The sequence below is a fragment of the Leptonychotes weddellii genome, chromosome 4 (assembly GCF_054177405.1).
Source record: "Leptonychotes weddellii isolate Sample4059 chromosome 4, ASM5417740v2, whole genome shotgun sequence".
In the NCBI taxonomy this organism is placed as follows: domain Eukaryota; kingdom Metazoa; phylum Chordata; class Mammalia; order Carnivora; family Phocidae; genus Leptonychotes; species Leptonychotes weddellii.
This window is the reverse complement of record NC_138372.1, coordinates 30,265,744-30,283,206: the sequence shown is the minus strand read 5'-3', so window position 1 is coordinate 30,283,206 and position 17,463 is coordinate 30,265,744. Positions and strand designations below refer to the sequence as shown.

The 17,463-nt window shown below is 42.3% G+C and overlaps 1 protein-coding gene and 1 long non-coding RNA gene across 7 annotated transcripts in view; one reads left to right on the top strand and one right to left on the bottom strand.

Moving 5' to 3' along the window:
- LOC145721250 (uncharacterized) overlaps window positions 1-5,937 on the bottom strand; it is a 50,462-nt gene extending 44,525 nt beyond the window's left edge. Inside the window, exon 1 of the long non-coding RNA XR_014144837.1 lies at window positions 5,691-5,937. This is a non-coding gene — a long non-coding RNA (uncharacterized LOC145721250). The remainder of the gene's footprint in view (window positions 1-5,690) is intronic.
- The window catches only part of FOXJ3 (forkhead box J3), a 144,007-nt gene continuing 131,659 nt past the window's right edge, over window positions 5,116-17,463 (top strand). For 3 of the 6 annotated variants that reach the window (XM_081818232.1, XM_081818228.1, XM_081818230.1), the window contains exon 1: window positions 5,116-5,286. The gene's annotated coding sequence lies outside the window, so the exon portion shown is untranslated. Of the gene's footprint in view, window positions 5,287-9,230; window positions 9,385-17,463 lie in introns of all 6 variants that reach the window. The other 3 variants (XM_081818229.1, XM_006742923.2, XM_031038683.2) reach the window with 3 other exon arrangements.

Sequence of the window (17,463 nt, the reverse complement as noted above, 5' to 3'; positions counted from 1 at the left end):
TTCCCATCAGTCACTCGTGTTTAATGACCACCTACACGATTGTAATTTCCATGGTCTCTATTTTTCTCATATTCATCCAACCTCTGACTTTATATAAGCTATCCTCTGCTACCCCAGATTTTCTTCCTCTACTCCAGCCTTGCTTCTGTCTCTACACGGCAAATGCCTATTCATTTATTCAGACTTAGTCTTAACCTTACCATTAAAGGTCCAGTTTTTTTTGGTGCCCCCATCCCCATCTAATCCGAGTTAAGCCTTGTTTTTTCTGTTTCCATGGCACAAGTACAAATCTCTACCAAATTGCACTGGGATTGTTTACATGTCTGCTTCTCCAGAAACCTAGGAGCACATTGAAAATAGAGAATTTATTTATTCCCTTTTGACTCCCTAGTATTCAGCCCAATGCATGGTATAGAGTAGGGTCTCAATAAATAATTAGTGAAGGCTAGTTAAGGATGCACAGTGACCAACACCCAACTCCCAAGTGTTGTCTTTAAATAGCATTTGTGGTGCTGAGAGCTTCCCAGTGGCCTTTGTATATAGGCTTTGTTGTTGTTGTTCATCCAATACACAAAATATAAAGTATTATTTAAAGATATCCAGGGAATCGGGAAGGATCCTCTAGGGCTGGGAATAATAGGAGGGACTCTCTCATGTTTTTCTCTCTTCCTCTTGTAGGTCTTGGCTCATTTTAAATTCATTTCTCATTTTCTGCTTTCCTCTTACAATACACGAAGAGAGAGAAAAGGATCAGGTAAAGCCTCATTTGTGTAAGTGGCTGGGGGTCATGCGAAGTGTTGAACACCCCGCTGTTGATGAACCGCCCATGCAGCTGAATCGAGGTTTTTGTAGGGCAATTGCAGCCCAGCTCAGGGCTGTGTTTCTTTCGGGGAATTTATAATCCACATGAGGCTGGGAAAAGATTACAAACAACACAAAACAATAAAACCTCTATCTCATTGCTGTGAGCAATCTATTTCTCTTAAGGCTCTGTCCCTTGAGTTGATCTCCTCTTTGAGGACCCTCCTGCTCCCCCACCCTGCCGGCCAGCCCACCCCTCCCAGGACTGTGTGAACTACTTTCTTCTGTGCCGACACTCGACCTCGTACATAATAATGCATTTTGGGCCTTTTTTTTCTATTTATTTTTTAATCATTATTTTTAAAATATATTTTTAAAGATTTATTTATTAATTTGAGAGGGTGGGGGGAAGGGGCAGAGGGAGAGGGAGAAAGAGAAACCCAAGCAGACTCCGCACTCAGCACACAGCTGGGCGCCGGGCTTGATCTCAAGGCCTTAGCTAAGATCACAACCTGAGCCGAAATCAAGTCAGATGCTCAACCGACTGTGCCACCCAGGCGCCCCGGCAGGGGGTGGGGTGGGGTGTCTTTATTTTATGGCAGCATATGCATGGTATGGTCTCTTTTGCTAGGTAGCTATGATTCTTGTTTCCATTTAATAGGCAAGAAAACAGAGACTAAGTGAAAGTTAATCGCTTGACGTAGACACACAGAAAGCTATGGAACACGAGATTGAACCCAGGTCTGCCTTCCCAGTCTGAGTTTTAAGCTTTTCCTCCCTGGTCCTACCAGGTCCCAGAATCCCCCCATAGCACCCTGCTGGCTATGGCCATTAAAATTTTTTTGGCGGGCGCCTGGGTGGCTCAGTTGGTTAAGCGACTGCCTTCGGCTCAGGTCATGATCTTGGAGTCCCTGGATCGAGTCCCGCATCAGGCTCCCTGCTTGTCAGGGAGTCTGCTTCTCCCTCTGACCCTCCCCCCTCTCATGTGCTTTCTCTCTCTCTCTCATTCTCTCTCTCAAATAAACAAATAAAATCTTTAAAAAAAATTTTTTTGGGGGGGGAGGGTGGGGAGGGGTGCGGAGGGGTGCTCCTCCATCTTTGACATTCTGGGACTTGTGTTTCTTTCCTTCTCAAAGACTGATGATCCGCAAGCCCCCAACCCCATTCTGGCAGCTGTCCAGATACAAGTCTTTCTATTCCTTTACCCCATTATCTGGCTGACCCTGCTCAAGCGGCTCAGAGAGACTTCTGGTTTGGGACTCTGATGACCTCGATCCTAGTCTCAGGTTAAAACCTGGTGACTATTGGCCACAGTTTCTTACTCTGACAAATAGGGATAATCTCAGCTTTCCCCATATTCTTAATTGCATGACCCAGACTGTTATTTAGAACCTTTCTGCCTATGGCCCCCAGATGATGGTGGGTTTTGGGACCTGAAGGGCTGGGAAGAAGACAAATTTTAGCCATGTTATCAAGGATTCACCCAACGGCCCAAAAAAGAAGTAGAGACATCCAATTCCCTTGGCAACTTGGTAGAAGATGGGTCTTCTACCCTCTCTCAGGGAAGCTGGCAATGGTAGCCCCTTCTTCAGGATTCTCTTTCCCTTATCACAGTGTATTGTGATTGTCTAATCTGTGTGCTTCCCACTATACTGTGAGTTCTTAAAGTATAGAGACCGTTTCCTATGTTTCCTACTCATTCTATCGGTCTGGTCCAAGTCCTCATCCTGAACCAGGATAGTGGAGCCTCTGACTTCCAATGTTGTCGGCTCACTGCTCACTCTACTCCTAGCACGGCAGCTAGAGTGATCGTTTGAAAGCATGAACTGCCCTATTGCTCCTCTGTTCAGAGCCCTGCGATGGTTTTATTTTAGTCAAGATCCTTACAATGGCCCACAAGACCCCACTGACCTTATCAGCCCATTCCTGTCTCAGTTGCTTACCCTGCTCTGCTGTCCTGGATTCCTCACTGTTTCTAACACTTCCAGGAATGCTTTCGCCTCCAGGCCTTTCTACTAGCTATTCCTTCTGCCTGGGACACTCCCAGACAATGGCATGGCTCACTCCCTCACCTCTTTCAAGTTTCTCATTAAAGTCATCTTGAATTGGGCTCTCCCTCATGGCTGTTTAAAAGCCCATCCTGTAAAACCAGAACTGGAATATTATGACTCTATCTTCATTTCTCTTCCACTAAATCCTCTTTGCTACCCCTATTACTTTGCTTTACAGGTCTAGATGTTTTGATAAGTCCTCCCTCTCCTCTAAATATTTTCCTTTTCTCCCTCCCTTTTGCCCCAATACCGGCCTAAGGCCATTCGCCTAGATTAATGCATGAGTTTCCATGATGAAAGAGGTGAGGTATAATGAAACAGAAAAATATGAGATCTCAGCTGAGGTGAAGCTAGAAAGGGAGTTGGACTCTGAAGACCTCAGGTTTGAATCCTGGCTGGTTTTTCTCTCCTGAGCCTTAATTTCATTAGCTGCAAACATGAACATAGGAGTCCTTTCTCACAGACTTGCGAAAAGCATTGCATGAGAGGACACGGGAAAGCACTTGGCATGTGGTCTCCACTATAGCTGGGGAGTCCACCAGGTCAGAACTTTGGCTTATTCTCCACGGAAGCCCCAGCACCTAACACATGGTTTGGCTGAAGTATTTGTTGAACAAATAAACCCATTATTGATAAATAAACCGCTGTTGTTTAAAAAAAAAAATCCCAAGCCCCGCCCTCCTCCAGTTTTCTTCTTACCTCTTAACCGTCTATTTTCCCCCATAATGCTAAATACCTTTTAACACACCAAATAATTTTCTTGTTATGTTAAATCGCCTTTCTCCCCATAATAGATGAAAGCTCCAAAAGGGAAGGATATGTTTTCTCCTCTACCGTTTGCTGATACATCCTAAGCACTAAAATAGTGACAACCTTAGTAGTAATTGGAAAATATTTGTTGGACAAATGCGTGAATGAATATTTTTATTTTCAGAATCTTGCTACAGTCTTTTTCTTTTTTTAAGATTTTATTTATTCATTTAAGAGAGAGAAAGAGAGAGAGAGCATGCGCCTGCGCAAGAGTGGGGGGAGAGGCAGAGGGAAAAGGAGAAGCAGACTCTTTGCTGAGCAGGGAGCCAGATGTGGGTGGGGCTTGATCCCAGGACCCAAGGTCACATGACTTGAGGCCAAGGCAGAGGCTTAGCCGACTGAACGACCCAGGGGCCCCTAGAATCTTGCTAGAGTCTTAAATAGAGAAGGAATAAATGCTTGGCAAATGGCAGGTGTTCAATGTTTGCTGAAGGAACTGGGTACTCAGCTTTTTAACTACCTGAGGTCTTTATCTGATCCCTACAAGACCATGTCAAAAACGGTTCCCAAGGCCAATTCACTCAGGCCTCTCCTTTTTCTTTCATCCAATCAACCTAGTATTCACCCAACAGATATCTGAGTATCCAAATATTGAACACCTACTATGAGTTCAAAAGCATCCTTGGTGCTTGCTTATATATATGTGACTAACCCAATGAAGCAATAGCAAATTAGAGGTCTGAATGTAATTAAGTATGAAATTACAGGTCAGATTAGCAGTGCTAGTAGTTTAGAGAAAGAATCAGTGAAGACTGACGTAGAAGGAAATTCCAAAGTTCACAAGTATTCCGAACTACCCTTCTAAAGGTTCCACCTGTTGATAGCAAGGACCATAACCTGAACAAGTATTTCAGACTCAGAAGGGCCTTTAGAGTGCCAGCTGCTCTGTTTTAAGAAGGAAACTAAGGCTAGGACGGAAACGGCCTCGGCAGATGGGTCTAGAACCTGGGACTTGTAAAGTTCTAAAAGGGTGTCCTGAAGGTCTAAGGTGCTCTTATTTGGGGCCTGTAGAACCCGCGCTGTGCAAAGTTGGAAAAGGGGTCTGGTTTCCCCGGAGAGGTTGGGGTGCCTGTCGCTACCACGAGGTGGCGGGGTCCAGCTGGGGGGCAAGGTCACGAAGCGCCATCCCTCCCGGGCATGGGGCCTGAGAAATTCGTGAGCAGGGTCCAAGGCCGAGGGTCCCTGCTGTCCTCAACTACGGGACCGTCCCCGCCGCCCCACTTCCTAGCCGCCACTCGGAAGCGCAGGGACCCCAAATCGTTCGGAACTCCAAAATACTGGCTGCGTTAAGGTAGATATCCCGGCGTCCCAGGGCACTACTTGTCCCAGCGGAGGGATCCCGCGCGCGTCGCCACGGCCGTGCCCGCGGCAGGGAGGGGACGCCGGTGGCGCAGCGACGTCGCGGGAGGCGGGGGCGACGGCGGGGGCGGGAGAGGAGCGGGTCGGGAAGTAGTTCCGGGTGCGCGGCCCCGGATGTTGGCTGCTCCCGCTGCCGCCGCCGCTCTCGGCGCTGCTCGGGGCCTCGGCCGCTCGCACCAGGCGCCGTTGGGACCTTTCCCGGGAGGCGGAGACGCACGCAGCGGCCGGGGGCTCGGCCGGGCCGTCCCGGCCTGCGCAGCCTGAGGTGAGTGCCCGCCGCCGGGGTGGCGGGGCCGAGGCGGCGGGCGAGGAGGCGGGGCTGGGGCATCTCCCGGGACGGAGGCAGGGGCTGCCCTCCGCGAGACGTCCTCTCCCTTCTCGGCCGCGCTGCGGGCGGGCGGCGGGCGGGGCAGGGGGCCCGGGTCCGGGCTGGGGCCTGGCGGGCGGCGAGGGCTGGGTACCTCCCTCCCCCGCGGCGCTTCTCCTCAGCTGCTGCTGCCCCTCAGCCGGGAAGCGGCGACTCCGCGCCTCCCGCCCCTCCGCGCCTCCCGCCCTTCCCCCAGGCGGGGCTCGGGGAGCCAGACGGGGTTCCCAGGGGCGCCAAGTCCGAGGACAGCGGCCGTCTTCTCCTCTCAATGACCTGCCCCTTGGCTTGGGCTGGCCCCCTACCTCAGCACGATGCAGCTTCTTCCCCTCAAGCTTGGGGGGTGTTTTTCGGCCGGCGAGGCGGGCAGTACCTCGAGCCTCGGGGGTGCCCTTCGGGGTGAGGCCCGTGAGAGGGGCCTCCGTTCCCACCCATCCTGACGCCGTGTCCTCTGCCGGCATTGGGGCAGAGGCAGCCGTTCCATGCGGACGTGTTGCTGTCCTGTGTGTGTTGCATCCTGCCCACGTGGTAGGGTGTCTCCCCCCTCCCCCCTCCATTTTTTGCAGCTGGTGAAGAGGGAGGTTTACGCGGTGGTTTTTCCTCTCTGATTTCCGCCCGTGGCGTGGAAGGTGTTAGGGTCAGTTTGCTTTGCTGAGGCCGACTGTTGGTTAGCTGGAGAAGCAAGAGTTGTACTCCCTGAAAATGAGACCAGCAGGGGACATGGCAGGGCTTAGTTTCATAGACATCTTTCCTCCTCTGCTTTTAGCTGTTACCGTTCTTTTCTCTATTGCTTAATCCAAAAGAGTGTGCTCTTGCTGCTGATGCACTGAGGTGTGTAGTTTTCACTTCTCCGTTCTACTTTTTGCGTGTTTGGTTGGCAAAGGTTCTTTTCTGTATTGTGTGGTTCACGTCTCTGTTGCTTCTAGTTGGATTCCTGAATGAGCTGAGTTGGGCTGGCCCGGCAGTTGGCGTTTGGTGGGCATCTTTTTTGTCTTTTCCTGACGTTTATTTTTTTCTTTATTTTGCTTCCCAGTGAAACGAGTGCATGTTATGAAAGTATTACATGCATGGCTCTTTACTTGGAACGCGGTACTAGATAGTTTCACTGAGACACATATTTCGTGGGAGCTCTTCTATTTCACTTTTGCTCTTTTTCTGTTGAGTATCTTTACGCTACTCTGTTTTTTGAAACTGGTTTTGAAACGGGTTTTGGGTAGTTTCTTTCCTTAATGTCCGTTCCAGTTTAAGGTTTCCAGTTTCCTGTGTTTCCCTCTTGTGTGACCACAGATTGCTCCCTTAACAGGGAGCAGGCTACAGTAGCAGTGAGAGAAGCCTTATTCCTCCTAGACCATAGCAAATATTTATTATAAAGCAGTAACTCCCTTCATTTTTCTGTTTGGGTGGCATATATGGATGTGGTTGAAGTTTTTAAGTTTTTTGTTTGTTTTCATTATAAACCTGAGGATTTTTGTTTTCTTTTTGTGTCTTTTGGAGGTGAGGTGAATCTTGGTATTGGTTTTTGTTATACTGGGGACTTTTCATGCTTTTATGAGGTATTTGTTGGATGGGTTCAGGACATGTTTGTTTTGGCTCTTTTTGGTTCATTAGTTTGGGTGAAATAAAAAAATCTTAATATTTTGAAGTCACTTTTTAGATTCCAAGTTGGCTAGCATGCTCACTTTTTCTTGATTTGTTTTTTGCATTGTGTGTTCTCTTTGTGCGTGTGTGTGTGTGTGTATTCCTTTTTTGTGGTACAATTGTTAGTATATTTTTCTATGCAAAATAAAGATATTTAAATACAGATTCTGTCTGCTTTTATCATGCTAAGTATGGGTGGGGCAGTAGAAAATAGAGACTTTTTCTTATTTTGATTCTGATTATTATTTAGTAAGTCAGCATTTGTATACTTCTGCAAAATACTGTGCTGTGTGTGAAGTAGTCTGTATGAAGAGATAAGGAATAAAATATGTGGTCTCTGTAAATGTTTCAACTTTGGGGAAACAACATGTAACATACATATTCATAAATTACCAAGTAACATCAGACTCCTGGTTGGGATAACAATGCAGCCAACTTCAAAGGTATAAGTGAGATTTGCAAAAGACAGGAATTTTCAAAAGGGAGGAGCTGTATTCCAGGAGAGTGAAGGAGTATTTACAGAGGTAAAGAAGTGACAGTGTATAAAAAGATATAGCAAGGGATGCCTGGGTGGCTCAGTCAGTTAAGTGTCTGCCTTCTGCTCAGGTCATGATCCCAGAGTCCTGGGATCGAGTCCTGCATCATCCGGCTCCTTGCTCAGCAGGGAGCCTGCTTTTCCCTCTGCCTTCTGTTCCCCCTGCTTATACTCTCGAGCTCTCTCTCTCTCTGACAAAAATCTTAAAAAAAAAAAAAAAAAAGATAGCAAGTAGGTTGACCTGTATAGAGAATCTGTATTGGTAATAGTAATATATGAGTTCAGGATTGGTGAGTAGGTGTTGGAGGACCTGTCAAGGATGTAAGGTTTAGTTTGATGGGGTACCATATTGGGTTCTAAAGACTGGGAATAAGATAATGCCTATTGTCCCTGAGGAAGGTTCTGTATTAACTGAGTGTTCTGGAGTGAGGAGACTGACTAGGATGGTCTTGGAGAATTTTAGGAATAAGGTGAGAGTCTGATATAAGGTAATGATTATGGGAATAAAATAATAACTACATTTATTGAGTATTTCCTGTATGCCAGACATTGTTCTAAACTCTTTACATGTATTTATCTCAAAATCTTCTCAAAGGTCTTAACTATTCCTATGAAAAAACTGAGTTACAGAGAGGTTAGATAACTTGCCCCAAATCCCGTAGAGAGTAAGCTGCAGAGCCAGGATTTGAAGCCAGGCAGTCTCATCTTTGCGCTTTTGCATTTAATCATTAAGTTACACTGTCCTAAGGAAGAAGCATAGGATATATAATAAGATGAATGTGTGAGTAAAAATTAATTTGAACTTCGTGATGATTGTGGACAAAGGGAAGAAACAAAAAAAGCATTAAAAGATAAAAGCCTGGAGTCCTGGGAGGATGACTGATAATAGGAAATTAGGAAAGTATCACTGTGAAGGAAAATGAGCTAAGATTGGTTATGGGCAACATTAGATGGGGTACAATCAGTTTTTCAGTAGCAGGCTAGTTTCCTGCCAGTCCTGACGGCCTTTTCTCCTTGCTGGTTTGACTCTGGAAATGAAGACTAGTTTAAGCCAAACAATTAGAAAAACAGATCTATTCAGAAGAAAAAAATGTACCCCACATTGCAAAGCCACATAGAAATAGCATAGGAATTATTTTGGTTGAGCCACTACTGCTTCCCAGCCTTAGTGAAGACAATGAAGTATTGACTAGAGTAAGATTGAAGTATCTGAAGTATCTGTAGTACATTGTTATAGGATTAATAGAGATGAAAATGTAGATTGTTCACTGACCAGAGGGCTGTGTAGATGGTAGTAAAAAACAGGTGAGTAGATGAGTGATGGGAAGTTAGTAGTATGATGGTGAAAGAGCTTCAAGGTTTGGAATTTTGGGTGACCTTATAGACTAACAGGTAAACATTCTGAGAAGAACCAGGAAGTACATCATTGCTATAGAAGCCAAAGATAGGAGAGGTACTGTGGCTGATAGTATCAAAGGTAGTCTGGGAGTTCAGAAACAATCATCATGATGAAAAGACTATTGAACTAGGATGGGAAGTAATTTTTAACCTTAGAATTTTGAAAGGAAGGATAAGAATAGATGTCAGATTTGTTTTCCACAGAAGGATTTGTAGAGACATTATGGTCTGGTTTGGTAATTTTTTTTTTAAAAGATTTATTTATTTATTTTAGGGGGTAGGGAGAGGGAGAGAGAGTCTCAAGCAGACTCTGCGCTCAGCGGGGAGACTGATGCAGGGCTCCATCTCCCAACCTGAGATCACGACCTGAGCCGAAACCAAGAGTCGGACTCTTAACGCAGATGCACCACCCAGGCACCCCTGGTGTGGTAATTTTAAGTATTTTCTCCTAATTCTTCCACCAATCTCATTCTTTCTTGTCTACATGTCAGAGATACTCAAATATCAGGAAACTCTCTTTCTTTAAGAAAGAAACAAATGTATTCTAAAGCTAGTGATTTTATACTTTAACTGTTCTCACAAACTTTTTTCTTAAGTTTTTTTGAGGTATAGTTCACATACTATATATATAGTTCACTTATTTAAAGTATATAGTTCAGCAGTTTTTAGTATATTAAGTTGTGCACCCGTTACCACAATCATCTTCAGTCATTTCATCATCCCCAGAAAGAAAGTCTGTACCCTGTTCTGTACATTTCATGTAGGTGGAATCATGCAACATATGGTCTTTTGTGTCTGGGTTCTTTCACTTAGCATACTGTTTCATGGGTTATCCATCTTGATGTTTGTATCAGTATCTCATTCCTTTTTATTGCTGACGAATGTTCCATTCTATGGCTATACTACCTTTTGTTTATCCATTCATGAGTTGGACATTTGGGTTTCTTATTCTTGTAAAAACCTTTCCCTTTCTTCATCTTAATCCTCACCCTGCCAATTTCACTCCTCCTATGGCTTTTCTTTTAGAGTGTAACCTCTGCTGTGCATTCCTCTAGGCATTGGGGATATAAAAATGAGTAAGACATGGCCCCTGATCATTCATGTAGTGTTTATGGTTTACATAAATTTTCTCATACATCATTTCATTTCACAACAGCCCTGTGATGTGGGCAAAGTATTTTTTAAGATGAGCAATTTGAAGTTTAGATTAAGTGACTTGCCCAAGATTGTGTATCTAAATCAGTAATGGAGCTTTGGATCTTCTTAGTCCATGTTCATTGTTATTTCTACTACTCTGTGCTGCTCTTCTAAGTTAAAGGATTCCTATGTGAAGGAGGGGCTGGGAAATTTCCTTAGTGAATCAGTAATTTTTAATGTTTAATCTTCAGGACTTAAAATGAAGTGTGTGTGTGTGTGTGTGTGTGTGTGTGTTTTAAACAGATTCTGTCACTTGTTTGCTGTGTGATTTAGGTAAGTCATTTCATATTCCTGCCTTTTCTTCAGAACATCAGTGGGTATTTATGTGGTGATGATAGTGGCATTTTCTGAAGCCTTACTATGGGTCCAAAAGTATTCTGAGTACTTTACATTTTTTATTCATATAATTCTCATAACAACTCTAAAAGGTAGATTTTATTTTTATCAATTTTACAGGCACAGAGAGATTAAGTAGCTTGCCTGAGGTTGTATGGCTAGGGATGGAAAGAGGCAGGATTTGAACGCCTGCAGTCTATTTTCAGAACTCAGTGGCTGTTAATCACTACATTGTACTGCTTACTGTGTTATGAGTTAATAGAGGGTAATATTTCAAGTAAGGGCATGATGAGAATATGAAGATTGGATTTTGAGTGTGTTGGGGAAGCAAACAGCAAAATTACAGTTGACATTGTGTCCACATTTTTTAAAACTGTGAACCCGATACCGCAGTGTACAGAGATGTTTATGCTTTCAGGTACACTTTTTGTTTGTCCTTCCTAATAGCCTTTCAACTCAGAAATTGCATTATTTTCAGTGCTCTTCACTGTTGGCTTTGTTAGTCACTTAGCTTTCCACATTGCTGCTGTTCAGGAACCTTGGCTTGAGACAGCCAAAACTCACTTTTACCTCTCCTTAGCCATCCTATAACTAAATTTTTGTTTTCCATTTTCAACAGTTAGTATTTCAGTCCTAGATAGAGTACTCTACCCTCCTTCACTTGAAAACTCAGAAAACACCACAGTGGCATTTTATAACTGTCAAAAAAATTTGATCATCTTAATTGGCATAATTGGATTTTAGTGCACAAATAACAAGAACCAAAGCACAGTGTTTTGGTTAAAGAGATTGACTTATACTGAAATTGGAAAAGGCATCTGCTATACAGGATTTTGGATTTAATAGAATTTGTTATAACCAGATCAGCAAAGCATTATTACTGTGGGCCATCTGTTGGGATATGGAAATAGCTTTGTTATATGGAACCAGATGTTGTATTTATATTTATAACAATGGTATTCTACTTATTTTAAGTAACCTTTTGTGGTTAGGTACCTTCAGCTTCTATTCTACTTGACATGTCAACTGATAACTTGAGAATGTGATGTCTTTCAAAATGGTTATTACTTATAGAATTGAGACAAAGTAACTGAAACAAAGCAAATGAGACTCATATATGGTGTCAAACTTTTGTACTGTAACAAGATAAAATAGGATAAATAAGAATATGATTTAATTAGGACCATATTCAGTAAGAACTCTTACTTTGACACATTTAATAAGCCTAGATTCTAATAGTTACCAAACCACTCTGGTTGCTTTAAGATTTTAGCATAAATCTGAAGTGATTTTGTTTTGGTATAATCAGACCTACATTGACACTGCCCTGTCTGACTTCTTTCCCATCATCAATGGGTGACGTAGTCTGTAATGGACTCACGCTTATGGAATGCAGTAAGAGGAACTGTTGTTGGAACTAATCTTAGAGGACTCTCTTCTGAGTTGAATGCTAATAGTTTAGGGGTGGGGAAAATCCTTGTGTGGGAGTTTTTGGAGAGAGTGTAAACTTTGCATGTTGGCTGTCTTAGTCCAGTTGGGCTGCTATAACAAAATACCACAGATGGGTAGCTTATAAGTACCAGAACTTTATTGCTAACAATTCTGGAGGCTGGAAAGTCTAAGATCAAGGCACTAGCATTGTTGCCTTTTGGTGAAGGGCCCCTTCCTGGTTCAGAGCTGGCACATGTAGAAGGTGCAAGGGATCCTTCTGGAGCCTCTTTTATGGGACACTAATCTCATTCATGAAGGCTCTACCCTCATGATCTAAGCACCTCCCAAAGACCATTTTGAAATACCATCATTTTTGGGGATTAGGATTTCAACATGTGGATTTTAGGGGGGACAGAAACATTCAAACTGTAGCATAGCATTGGCTATTTTTTCATTATCTTCACATGTAGAGAGGGTCGTGAAGAGTTAGGTCACATATGGGAGAGGGTCACTGAAGAGTTGATCCGTTATTCCAGGATGATCCTACATTTGAAGGAGACTACCCAGTAAACTTTCAGCTAAACTTTTTTTCTGGAGTACATAGCTAAAAGCTGTAACTGAATTCACCTATTGGACAGCATCCTGCCCAGTGGTATAGTGATATCAAGGAAATAAGATTGATCTGATTGATATAGTGTTGATGTTACCTTATCAGAGATCTCAGAAGTTGGGATTGGAACTTTTCTTAGAGACCTGCCCTTACTGTATGTTGACACAGATTTGTGAGGGGAATGGATGAGGGGGGCAGACTGTTAGAACTCGCTAATAATTTCAGATTGTTTGCTTACAGAGAGATGGGACTGAAAGGGGAGTGCAATATGTTAAAAATAAGTTATCGTTAAGATCCTAGATTTTGGTTGGTGGGTACGTGGGTGCTTATTAAATTGTTAAAAAATGACTAAAGTTTCTGTGGCTTGGCTGTAGAACTTTGGGAAATATTGACACAACAGTCAAATATGCTGTCATCAGGAGCAGGTTGACTGACTGTCATAGCAAGAGAATAATACGTGGCATCAGTTTCTGCTGGTGTGGTTGGGTCTGCATATCTATAACATGCTTTACCTGTCTACCCTGTGTAAGGAGGTCTTGATGGTATTGTCCCACCAGGTATATACATAGTAATCACCATCAGAAAAGGCATTTTGCATATGTGGTTCCGGAAGTCATGTTTTATATTGTTTATTATATTTATTATAGGGGATGTGTGTTTTGGAAAAATACCCATCTTATAATTGGAATAATACTTTTTGAAAAGCATTTTCTCTGATCTGTTGGATTTTGGAACCTCCCAACAGCCCAGTAATAGAGGTAGGGCAAGTAATATGCTACCTGACAAACGGAGAAAATGGAAGAAATGAGATACAAGCTAAGACTTAGTGTTACTCAAGTTGTTCAATAGAGCAGAGACAGGAACCAAGATTGTGCATTCTGTTTCTGGTCTTGTACTCTTTATAGAAAACTGACAACGTTTTTGTGAAGAACATACTTTGGATTTTTGAGGTAGAAATGAAAGGTTATGGACCCCAAAGGACCTGGGCTACTTGCAGCAGAACTTGTGATAATACCAGACTAAGGGACATAAACCTATTGAGAACAGCTTCTTCCCTTGTTAAATTGGGTCCATTTCCAGTCATTGGATGTATTTTTACTTGAGTTTGCTTTTTTTGTCTTTGTAGAATTCTGGAAGCAAGGAGGAGACAGAATCAGGAGGGATACTTTTAAGAATGAGAAAATAGCAGATTTGGTCTTATGGAAGTACACCTCTATAACATGTAGACATTAAGAAAATGTACCTGGAACATGAATCTACTAAGGGAGCTACAGTTACTGTCATAGTGTGAGTCTATTGTCTCTTGCCCAGTGGGTAGGAAGAGTGATAGTATATAAAGAAGTTATAACTGCACAGGAAAAAAGACTGTGAGGGTCACCTGGGTGGCTCAGTCGTTAAGCGTCTGCCTTCGGCTCAGGTCATGATCCTGGGGTCCTGGGATTGAGCCCCACATTGGGCTCCTGGCTCAACGGGGAGCCTGCTTTTCCCTCTTCCTCTCCCCCTGCTCATGCTCTCTTTCTATCTCTGAGTCTCAAATGAATAAATAAAATCTTTAAAAAAAAAAAAAAAGACTGAAAGAAAGCATCGCAATGGGTAGTCTTTATTTTCTCCTTTGAACTGGTTTATATTTTTTGAGTTCTCTACAATGAGCCTATACCATTTTATAATCAGAAGAATTAAACATATGTGAGAATTTAGAATGAGGATTTAGAGAATTTAAAAAAATCATAGCACTTTTGAAGAACAGTTTAAACACTTGGTATTGGGGCACCTGGATGGCTCAGTTGGTTAAGTGTCTGCCTTCGGCTCAGGTCATGATCCCAGGGTACTGGGATGGAATCCTGCATCGGGCTTCTTGCTCAGTGGGGAGCCAACTTCTCCCTCTGCCTGCCACTCCCCCTCCTTGTGCTCACTCGCGCACTCTCTCTCTCTCTCTCTCTCTCTCACAAATAAGTAAATAAAATCTTTAAAAAAAAAAAACACTTGGTGCTATCAAAAGTATTTTGCTTTTTAGGCAGTTATGTTAATAAATCAGTTTGATAATTATTTCATTATAGTCTATCGGTCAAGTTGTGGGTGTAATAAGTGTTTTGGATTTTTCTTTGCTTTACAATTTGGTCATTTAGCTCTGCTAATTAAGGAATTAATTTTAGTTCCTTAGAAGCAACCAAGGCCTTAGGTTTACTTACAGTAATTACTTATCAATAAGTAACCTAAAAATAGCACTCCAGTTTATAATGAAAACCAGACTTAAAATCTACTTGTATGCTACCATATCTTTGGCAGGTTTCTTTCTTTCTTTTCTTTTTTTTTTTTTTTAAAGATTTTATTTATTTGACAGAGAGACACAGTGAGAGAAGGAACATAAGCAGGGGGAGTGGGAGAGGGAGAAGCAGGCTTCCTGCGGAGCAGAGCCCGATGTGGGGCTCGATCCCAGGACCGTGGGATTATGACCTGAGCTGAAGGCAGACTAACAACTGAGCCACCCAAGCGCCCCCTTTGGCAGATTTCTAATAAGAAAAACCATTTGTTAGTGCTTCTTTAAGGTACTGTTTTCATCCAGGGACATTGGACTCATTGATTTCTCTCACTTGTTTGCGCATTTATTCACCATCTGCTGTGTCCTGGGCACTGTACTAAATGCCGGGGACACAAGTAAAAGACAGGGTGCTTGCCAGCAAAGACTACAGCTTTTAGTTTGGGGGAGAGACTGCAGAGATAATCCTTGGCATATGGAGGTATCCTGGAATTTCTTCTGTTTTTCTAGTTTTTAACTAAAAAGGTAGAGTGGCTACCTTTGTTTTTGAAGAACTTAAATGTATTTAGTGGTGTCAGTAGATGGCTTTAAGAGGAGCTAATGACTTCATAGTTATTTCTCTGCCTGCAAAATATTCAAAATCATTTATTTAAAGAATTTCCTCATCTAATGAGCATTATCTTATTGAGGTAAATACCCAGGTATTCAGATTTGCTTTGGGAGCAATCTTGTATTGACTCTTAGGATAGACTGTTTTTTTGTTATTTATCCTCTGTACTTAGCACTGTAAATGACATTAACAGGCATATTATATATTCACTATAGTTGTAAATGAAAGGATATTTCATGTTTAAGTTTAATTTTAAGAATTTTTTTTGAAAGATTTTATTTCTTAGTGCAAGAGAGCTCGAGCATGCTCTCGAGGGACAGAGGGAGAGGGAGAAAGAATCTGAAGCAGACTGCACTGAGCAGGGAGTCGACTTGGGGCTCGATCCATGACCGTTGTGAGACCATGACTTGAGCCAAAACCAAGAGTCAGATGCTTAACTGACTGAGCCACCCAGGTGCCCCTAGAATTTTAGTATTTATACAAATATATCGTATCAAGAAGTTTTCTTTGGTTTAATATGGTGAGAAATACAGTAGTTCCTAAATTTTAAGAGTTACTCGTTCAGGCCATCGAGATTTCCCCCTAAAGCACTTGATACATACTTATTTGGCTACTCTTAGAACACCTGTAGTCACTGATACCTGTAAGGTAGACTGTCGTTAGCTCTAATTGATGTAAAATTTCCTTTAACTTCATCTCTTTCTTCGTTCTCTGTAGAACAGTAGAGACCTAGTTTGTGTTCTTTAACAAGATAATCCTTCAGATATTTCAGTGATTATTCATTCAGCAAATATTTCTTGAACACCTGTGCGTGCAAGATACTGTCCTGGGCATTATGAGAGATCTGAAGGTAATTAAGAGGCATAGTCTGTTCACAAAGAACTGATACAGAGAAGGAGCCACCAGCTTGTTGAAAAGCAAGTTTTTGCTTGTGATCAGAAAAGCTTTGTGGAGGAGATAATGTTTGAATTAAGATTAGTGATGGACCCTCTAGGCTGACAGCATAATAAAAAACCTAGAGATAGAGGAGCACAGTGCAAGTTAGAGGAGTAGCAAGAGGTTCAGGTTGTCTGTTTCACAAAGTACCCTCCAGAATATTAAAAATGTTCATTGTATCCCCAGCACTTGGAATGTTTGGCAGATAATTGGGGCTTGGTGAATTTTTGTTGAATGAATGAATAAAGGGTTCCTTTTGGGAAATACTGAACATCCTTCCTGAAGAATCATAAAGCACTTGAGGATATTGAACATTTTGATAAGTCTGTTAGAGAAAAAAATGTTTGTCTCAAACTTATCTGACAGTGAAATGCCTATTAATACTCTTGAAATCCTCTGGAAAATATTACACTGGGGGTCTCTGTCGTTGAGGTGACAAGGAAGGCTGGGAAGTGTTTTCTTCTCCACACTAAACACACCCACTTTTTTCAGACATTCTGCACTTGACATTTGGCTTCTAAACTCCTCACTAGTCTGATATCTCTCCCTGCAAGCATTCTAGCTTGTAAGTGTTTTTTAAAATGTGATGCTCAAAACAGAGCACAATACTCCATTTGTGAACTAGTAGAGAGTGCATGGGACTGCTACCCTCCTTGATCTGGATACTATTCTTTTAATGAAGTTTAAGATTGTATTTTGTTTCCTTTTAGCAGCTGAGTCACTCTCTTGGCTCATGTTCAGTTCTCATATTAATTTACAAGAAGTTCTTTGAGTAGATTCAGAGAGATTTCCTATTAGTAGAGCTAACAAATGAATGCTGGTTTTCTTCTGATTGAGTCTAGGCTGTTTTCTTCAGAAGTACTGGTCATTCTTAAGCTTCCTGAAATCTGAGAAAGAAAAGAAAAAGAATTAATTGTACAGTGCTGGACTTGACCAAGTAACAGGAAAGTCCACAAGTAAATTGCTGAGCATTTGCAAAAGTAGATAAAATATAATGAATCCCCATACATCACAGATTTGACCATCATTAAGCTATTTGCCACATATGCCTCAACTGTCTTTTTTTTTTTTTTTGCTTAAGTATTTAATTTTTTTAAGTTTTTTAATTTGAGAGAGAGAGAATGAGCCAG